This window comes from Leptonychotes weddellii, chromosome 3 (genome assembly GCF_054177405.1).
Source record: "Leptonychotes weddellii isolate Sample4059 chromosome 3, ASM5417740v2, whole genome shotgun sequence".
In the NCBI taxonomy this organism is placed as follows: Eukaryota; Metazoa; Chordata; class Mammalia; order Carnivora; family Phocidae; genus Leptonychotes; species Leptonychotes weddellii.
In genome coordinates, this window is record NC_138371.1 from 20,837,687 (window position 1) to 20,847,510 (window position 9,824).

Sequence of the window (9,824 nt, forward strand, 5' to 3'; positions counted from 1 at the left end):
TGAAAAAAGGTCTCTGTGGTTATTGTAATATTATACAACATTGACTTGAGAACAAAGAATATTATCGGGTATAAAGAGAAATATTATATATGATAAAAAAGGGCAATTATTCAAGACATGATAATCTTATGTGTATGTACCTTTACCGTTATCTAGTACTACACAAAAATTACAGTAAAAAGGATCATAGATCTAAATATAAACCTACAGCTATAAAAGTTACTGCCATGTGAAGAAACCAAAGGAGAAGATCTTTGTGACTAAAGTTAGGAAAATTATTTTTATATAGGATTCCAAAAACACAAGCCATAAAATAAAAATTTGATTTTGTCAAAATGAAAGACTTTTTAAAGAAAATATACTGTTGAGAAAATATAAAGACAAAACACATATTAGAGAACTTGCTTTTAAAATATATAAATAATTTTACTTTAATAATAAAAGGCAAACAATCAATAAAAAATAGGCATAAATTTAGAACAGAGACTTAAATAAAAAAAGATATATACAAAAGAAAACAAAAACCACAGGAAAAGATCATTAGTCAAATAAAAACAAATACATACAAATAAAAACAAAAATAAGATACTGCTACACACACTCAAGAATGACTAAAAATTTTTTTAAAAAGCTTACAATATCATGTACTCACTGATAAGGATACTGAGCAGATGAAAATCTCATATATTGCTGGTGGGAATAAAAAACTATATAGTGATTCTAAAAGACAATTTGGCAGTTTATTATAGAGTCAAACACACTATATGACCCAGCAATCACACTCCAGCGTACATACACAAATAAAACTAAAACATATGTCCAAACAGAGATTTTAGACAAATGTTTGTATTGACTTTATTCATAATAGTCCCACACTGAAACAAACCAAATATCCACTAACTAAAGATTACAAGTAATTTGTAATGAGCCTTTGCTCAACAATAACAAAGGATACACCGTTATACATGCAACAATCTGAATGAATCTAAAAATAATTATGCCAAGTGAAAGAAGCCAGACACAAAAGCTACATACTATGTAATCTCCCTTAAAACATTCAAGAAAATGAAAAATAAATGTATAGAAAGATATTAGGCCTGTAGTTTTTAGAAGCAGCGGTATATGGGAGGGGATTGACTACCAACGGCTCCAAAATGTATTTGGAAATGTTGAAATGCTCTTTATCTTGATTGTAGTTGTCACAACTGGTTGAATTCATTGAAAAAGTGAATTTTACTGTATATAAATTATACTTCAGTGTACGCACACACACAAAAAAAATCCCAAAAGAAAACTCTAGGCCCAGGTCGCTTCAGTGATAAATTATATCAAACATGTCAAAATATTATTTTACCAATGTAATGCAAACTCTTTCAGGAAATACAGGAGGAAGAAACAATTCCCAACTCATTTTATGAAGTCATATAACCCTGATATCAAAACCAAAAATATTACAAGAGAAGAAACTTATAGACCAATATCCTTCATGAACATGGACACAAAAAACTTTACCAAAATATTAGCAAATTAAATCCAACAATATAAAAAGTACAATAAATACATCATGACCACATGAAGTTATCTACTAATGCAAGTTTAGCTTTTCACATGAAAATAAATGTAATTCATTTAACTAAAATAACAAGGGGATTTCATATGATCACTGTAGAAGATGAAGAAGAAGCATATGACATAATTCAACATAATTTTTATTTTAAAAATAGTCCCGGAATTTCTAGTCAAAACAGGAAGTCAAGGAAAAGAAATAAAATCATAAATATTTGAAAGGAAGAGATAAAGCTGTCTGTATTTGCAGATGACAATATTATATATATATAGGAAATTCTGAGAAATCATCCTCAAGAGTTAGAATTAATGAAAAATTCATCACAACTCTAAACAAAGTCAATAACAAACGCCAGTGTAGTGTGGAAGGAGACTTGTACTGCCTACTGAGATGTAAAAGGAGAATGAGCTCCTCAAGATGGAACCGGCCATACAAAATTGACAAATATATCCCCAAAACCTTCACTGTTTAATTTCTTTAGAGCTGACATTACTCACTCTAATTCCTTGTTCGAGTCACTGATGTTTGGGTTTAGTCCCAGTATTTTACTGAAAGTTCTCTTGCCAAGGCTGGCAATGACCTTGATGCTGAGCAAATTGGTTCCTTTCCAATCCTTTTCCTACCTGACCTCTGCCCTGTTTCTAATACCATTGACTACTTGCTTCTTGTAATCATCTTTGGACTTCATGACACAACTTTTCTGGTTTCCCTTCTTACCTCTCTGACACTTTCTTACATTTTCTCTATTTTATTGCCTCGTCTTCACTTTCTTCTGTTAAAGTTTCTATTCATCTGTTTGCTATTCCAGGCATTCCTCTGATATATATTTGTCCTGCATAACCATATCTACTGCCATACATTTCTTACCGCTAACAGACTAAAGAGTCCCAAATCTACAGCCACAATGCAGATCTCTCCTGAGCCTCCCCCGCTCCACCACCACACACACATAGGACGGATCGCTGGATATTTCCACTTGGATTTCTCATAGATATTAAGGTATTACAAATTCAACATATTTAAAATTTATTGTTTCCTAGGCCTATTCCTCTTTCTTTGTTCCCTCTTTGAGTAAATTACACCACTGTCCACCCATTTGTTCCAACTAGAAACTGAGACCCTTTCCCCATTCTTCCATATCTATCACTTGCCCCCATGCATTTTAAATCCTAAAGGTTTTTTTTTGTATCCATATACCAATTTCTATTGAGATGGCCACTGTCCTAAATTAGAACATCATCATATTGCCTGAATTAATTCCAGTGCTTTCAAAATAACTTTTCTGTCTTTGCTCTTGCTCATTTCCAATCTATTCTTGGCATTGAAATCACAAAGTCTCTTTGTGAAATGTAAATCTGATTATGTCATCACCCTGTTTAATAACATTCAATTGTTCTCTAATCTACCTTAGAAAGTCCTTTTTTTTCAGTCTTCATCTCTTTTTCCAACTCCTGCTCTCACCAATCTCTTATCTAATACTCCATGTTCAAGCCACATTATACTCCATTCAGGTCCCAGATAACATCTCACTTCGTGGGTGTTGGCACATGTTCTTTCCTTTTCACTAGCTGCCCTTTCCTTTTCATTGCTTACTTTTCTATGATCATTATTTATTTTGGGGATAAAATCTTACTTTATCCAGGTAGCTATCCCTTAAAAGCCAGCCCAATTCCCTCACTCTTACAAAACTTAGTTAAGGGCTATTTCAGAGCATCCCTTTAGCAAACTGCATTTCCCTCAGCAGAGCATTTATTACAGTACACTGTAATTGCCTGTTTGTATACATCCCCTGCTAGTTTATAAGCCCAAAGAAGGTAGAGACAGTAGTTACTTCTTTGCCATTTTATCAGTTAACAGCCATGTTACTGTCACGCTCATAATAAATTGCTAAAAAAATTGTATTAATTTGATTTATATTAATTTTACTTATTCCAAAGGAGAAAGTCGGAAAATATCTATAATGTTTTAAGAGTTCTGCCTTTAATTATCTAAAAGATTCACAAATCGTTATCTTCTACCTACATTTTTGTGCAGTGTTGTTTTTTTAATTTTCTTATTTATATCAAATTAATACTTTGATAATAGAACATATAAGTCATATTCAAACAACTTAAATTATTGAAGGTAAAAAGAAGCCCAACAATGTATACATTAATTTACCACCTAGAAGATAATAAAGTTATTTGTTCTTTTCCCTCTGAAGAAGAATGAGATGATAACTTACTTGCAACCTAATGCAAATAATGTAAGGAATGATAAAAATATGCCTGGCTATGTTCACAAAATAACTGGTGATTCAGAGATTAAGGAGTCTGACTCCCCCGTTAAAAACTTACATGATTCTTTAGGGCTGACCGTTGGCAATTACTAAGGCTTTAGCTGGTGGGCCTCACAGGAGAAAGCTGCACTCCCCACACCAGACTTGGTATGGAGTGCATTGCAGCCTCTGAACAGAGCTGTAGTCAGGAACTCAGGATGGGCTGGCCGGCTATGCTCTTTGCATATTTGCGTTTGTAGCCACATATCTTCTTTCCTAGGTCTCTTTATCTGAGTCCTTAGGCTGAGGTCTTCCGGAGGCAGCTGTGCTGAGACCTCCTTATTGGGTAGGGAGGGGTGGGGCCACTTGGGACCATAAAGACACTTTTCCCCTCTCTAACTCAGTACCCTGTACTTTACTTCTCTACTCCTAGCCCTTCCCCCTCACTCTCCCTCACCCCATCCAGAGATCCATAAAATTGCTAAAGCCTTTTGTTTGGGGCTTCCTCAACAGTAAGGTGACCCCCAAGTCTGTACTGATCTACCTGACTCTCAACAGGAGGAAAATGGAAAAGGGGGAGTCAGCATTTTCTCTGGTTTTAGCCTCTTGCTTATTCCATGTCAGTACGTGACTAAAGGCTTAACTTTCATTTTGGCTTATTGCTTTAACTGCCTGAACCTGACAGCTCAATTCACTCTCCCCACCTTAGTTAAGATCCTGACAGAGATCACTGCAGAGAGTTCCCAACCTATGATTAGATTTCTTTATATTGATATATAATTTACATAAATTTACCATTTAAACATGTACAATGCAGCGGTGTTTGGTATGTTCACACGGTTGTGAATATCACCACTATCTAACCCTAGAACATTTCCATCACCCAAAAAAGAAAAGCATAAGGGTTAGCAGGAACCCCCATTCTCTCATGCAATTCATGTTCCTCACCCCACCCTACCTACTAAACTCCACTCTGTCTCTATGGACTTGCCTATTACGGATATTTTGTGTACATGGAATTATACAATAAGTGGCCTTCTGTAAAAGTCCATGTGGAAGTCAGTTTGTTTTTCAGAGCCCTGAATACAGAATACACACATGCCCCTAAGGCAGCTGAAATGCAGTGATAAGGCCACTAGACTGAGGGCCTAGCACCTGGAGCAGGAAGCAGAAGTTACCTTATGCTCTACGGTACAAAGTTAATTTCAGGCAAATGTTACAATCACTCACAGTTGACTTTAACTTGCTCCCATTTACTGAATAACACTTTCCCATTGCTTGGCATCTCTCTTTCCCTGACCCCACTGTCCTAAACCCATCTATATAGCTCTCTATTTCAAGTTTGCTCTATCTATAATAGCTCCAACTACTAAAGCATTAAATTCCAACACTATCAGACCTCTATCACCACCAAACCCAGAACACCCCTAGCACTTCAACCTTAGGAACAAAGCAATTCTTGTGAATTAACTGGAAGTTACCACAACTCTGTTAAAATCTTAATTTCAAGGAGGCTTGTGTTTTTTAATTTTATTTTATTATGTTATGTTAGTCACCATACATTACATCATTAGTTTTTGATGTAGTGTCCCATGATTCCTTGTTTGCATATAACACCCAGTGCTCCATGCAATACATGCAGGAGGCTTGTATTTTTTTCTTTTTTAAAGATTTTATTTATTTATTTATTTGACAGAGAGAGAGACAGTGAGAGAGGGAACACAAGCAAGGGGAGTGTGAGAGGGAGAAGCAGGCTTCCCGCGGAGCGAGGAGCCCGATGCGGGGCTCGATCCCAGGACCCTGAGATCATGACCTGAGCCGAAGGCAGACACTTAACGACTGAGCCACCCAGGCGCCCCAGGAGGCTTGTATTTTTAAGAGAAGATGTTTGGCAGAGGTGGGGGGATGACTATACATTGGAGATATGTGAGATAGCAGAGTCAGGTAAAGAATAATACATATATAATCTCAGAAGGGTATAAAGGGATTCCCTAACTGGGAATCTGCTTACTTTTTCCCCTCCATTTTCTAAACTGATCAAATAATCAATGATGTTTTTGTTTTACTTTTTTATTTTTGTATTTTGTTGGCTTGTTTGTTGTTTGCTTTCCATCTGTTTTAATGACAGTAAAAGGAAAAAGCATGGAATAGTAAGAAAGGGGCATTTCAAACATAATGGGTGAACAATGACTTTTGCCCAAGTTGAGCAATTACAAGTGTCATTATGTTCTCCCAGACTTTTATCTTAAAATATTTCTTCTTCTCAGAATCAGTATTCTTTGAGAAAAGAAATATTAAGATGTAAAAGTTATAAATCAGTGTTTTATATGGCAATGTATTTATTAAAATATTAAATGTTATGTAATATTTATTAGTAGTAAATATACTATCATTTATAATCTATATTCAGTATTTTACAACTTCTCTATACTCTTTTGGTAGATGTTCGATTTGGATGGAATAGTCCAATTTCCTCTCAGCAGTTTCAAATATTTTGCTTTTATTCAAAGTAATAACACCAGAACTGAACTCAGAGACAGGCCAACCCTAAAAATGAAACAATTTAGCTATCTAAATAAAAGAAGTTCCCAGGAGCTATTTCATCCCTAGGTTCTCTATTTTTCAGAGAGTTTAAAAACAATATTTGGAATTCACTATATCATCTACTAGGTTGCAAAATGTAAATCTAAAGTTACATTCTAGTTCACTGTTAATTTATTGTCTTCTGCAGGTTATTCTCATATCTAGTAACTGACAACTAAAGTTTATTTAGTTTGGCTTTTTCCCCCCGAATGTGCCCAGTGTCTCATATACCAGTATAAGCACTATAAAATGGGGCAACAAAGTAAAAAAAAGAAACAATTCTAAGCAATCTCTTGTGTTCTGTCTCAAAAATTGTAAAAGAAAAAAGTACCCATAATAAACAAAGAAGTGGAAAAGTTAGGTAAAAGGGGAAAGTATATGACACTTAGGAACAACAATTCTGTTTTTAAGAGTCTCATAGAGATCTATTTGAGGATGTGAAGAGGGAAATGAATCCGCACCCTTAACATATGGATTTGTTTTCAGTTGGTTCATAGACCTGCTGCTGCCCAATGTGTATATCTCTGAGGTCAGTGCTTCTCGGATTAAGATCTCCTACTGTAAAGTTTAGTTCATCTGATTCTCACAATAACCCTAAGAGAGTCAGTGAGCTTAGGTAGTTTGTCCTAGGTAAAATAACTCCTAAGGAAAAAGCACATCTTAAATCCAGATCTTTGCATTGTAAGTACAGTGCTCTTTCCACAACATCATACTTCATCACAGTTGGAATTCTACTCCAAATTTCCAGTTTATTTCTTTATCCTCTCTTTCCTCTATAAAGGTAACCACATAAAGTTTCCTTATGTCCAAGCATTTAAGAATTCTCCTTAATAGAGGCTAGCTGCTACCAACCTACCTGATGTCATCATTGGGATGTGGACTTGAAATAAAAATCATTACAGCCCATGAGTGTCAAGACTTTATTTACTTTCTCTCTTTAAAAAAATATTGCAATGCCTTTTTTTATGAATACACATGCATACATACCCGTAGCCTGACCATCAAATTTTAATTAATTTGATATAAATTAACTATTTGAGGCTCCCATTCTGAGAGATCCTATAATGAAAGGTCTGACATTCAATTAGTGTAGTGAGGTGGCAATAGAGTTGCAAAAGTTAGTCTGCAGGTGCCAATCCAAACTGACAGTATCCTGAAGGTCTTGCTCAGTTAGTCCAAAAATTTTCCTAGTTATACATTAGACTATGTACATCCATCATGTTGCTGAAATTACTTGTGTTTGAGTATTTGAACTCCTCCCTGGAAGTTCCCCAGCCTTTTGGTTTGTCATGTTCATGCTTACTGATACCTAATAAGACTGACATCAGGGGTCCCCAGATCTAGTATGTAGTCCAAACTTGGAGAGCTAGTTAGTCATGTGATCTGGGGCAGATTTTTAAGCTATTTCATTTGATATAGATATGGATATACAGAGATAGATAGATGATAGATAGATAGCTAGATAGAGCCAAATGGACCATGAAGGTCCTTTTCTGTTCTTAGATTACGTTACTTTATCTTATGTATCTGAATGATTTGGCCATAAAGTTCAATATTTTGGGCTCAAAATCTAGGAGTTAGTATAGATTCTTCTCTGTTAGTTGCACACCACATGCAATATAATTGGACATATCTTTAAAACATCTATTAAAGCCCACTACCCATCGTCACTTCTGTGACAACTATTATCCAAGTTATCATTATGTCAGCATAGAATTGTTGTTCACTTGTTCGCTTTCTGTCTCCCACATCAGAATATATGGTCTACAAGAGCAAACCCCTTGTCTTTGTCACAACTCTATTCTTTGTGCCTAGGACAGTGCTTGGAACACATTAAAATGAAATGATTTTTTATAAAAGGTACTCTGCATGATATGTTTTCATGTGCAGAATTGAACTTCATATTTGGAGTATTTACATGTTTAGTGGATCACTTATATTGTCTATATATTTCATAGGAGAAATGGTGATTCTACCAGGAGGATTTTTTCAGATTTTCACATTTCATTACATAGATGTTACAACTTCCATAGTTTCCATACAAAGTACTATTAATAGGAAACGATTTTAAAATATTTACCTTGAATAACCAGGGACAAACATTTAAATTTAAAATTTCACTATCTTTTACTTCTTTCTCAAAACTTTGAGGTACAGGGGCACGTGGGTGGCTCAGTCAGTTAAGCATCTGCCTTCAGCTCAGGTCATGATCCCGGAGTCCTGGGATCTAGCCCCGCATCTGGCTCCCTGCTCAGAGGGGAATCTGCTTCTCCCTCTCCCTCTGTTCCTCCCTCTCCTTCTGTTCCTCCCTCCACTCGTGCTCGCTAGCTCTCTCTCAAATAAATAAAATCTTACAAAAAACTGTGATGTATAGATTCATGACACTGGAATAAAACATCTTTCTAGTTGAATGACTAATAAATTTAGTAACTATAAAAACAATAATAACATCCCAAAACAAAACTTAACCTGCTGATGGCATGCCATTATTTCATAAGAAAAAACAAATATTATTGATGCAAAAATTGTTTTTATCATGCTATCACTATGTCTGTTTATGTATTACTTCTCAATACCTTTTAGACATATCCAGATTCAACAATGAAAACCTAGAATTATTAGGAAATAGTAATTACAGGCTTGCAAAGACTAGATTACAACCTCCAGCAGAAAGCTCAAGTGCCAACAGCATGATATTACTATCAACCGTTTCTTATAATAAGTTGCCTTCAAAAAGTCAGCAGGTGAAATCAAAATCACATTTAACATCTCCTAAAGCCTCTGGAGTTTAATGCAGCTGAGCACACTTCAGATGATTTGACTCTAACTAACAGGTTTTTTGTATTCATCAGGGGAATGAAAAGAATCTAGTCATTGAATGTGAAAATTCATTTTCATTTTATTTCAACATTATATTTAGGACTTATTTTTTACTAATTTAAGACTAATCTAACTCTCATGTTTATTAAGGAAAAAGATTTTTTTTTGTATCCATGAAGGTTACAAACAGAAGTTTGATTTCATAAACTGCAATATGTTTGATATGTTCATACATTGTTTTACATTGATTATGAAGCTATACCCATTAGACATAATCTTCAAGTACTTGCCATAGAAAGCATACTAGAATATGATAAAGTCAAAATGAGAATTAACATGTTACAGCCATATTCAATTAGTATAGAAAAGACAGTAAATATGAACAATCCTTTCTCAGTCCTATTCTTTCCTAGCTCCCCTCCAAGGCAAGTACAAGTGCTTTCAAACTATAAGCACAGTCTTTGCACTCCTTTGCCCACAGTGACAAGGCTGAAAGTGGGTTCGGATCACTGGCCTGAACACTTAGGTGAAGGGAACAGACCAAGTGAAATAAAATGCCTAGTGTTTGTCTTCCTGTCCTAAGCCCAGTATCTGGTA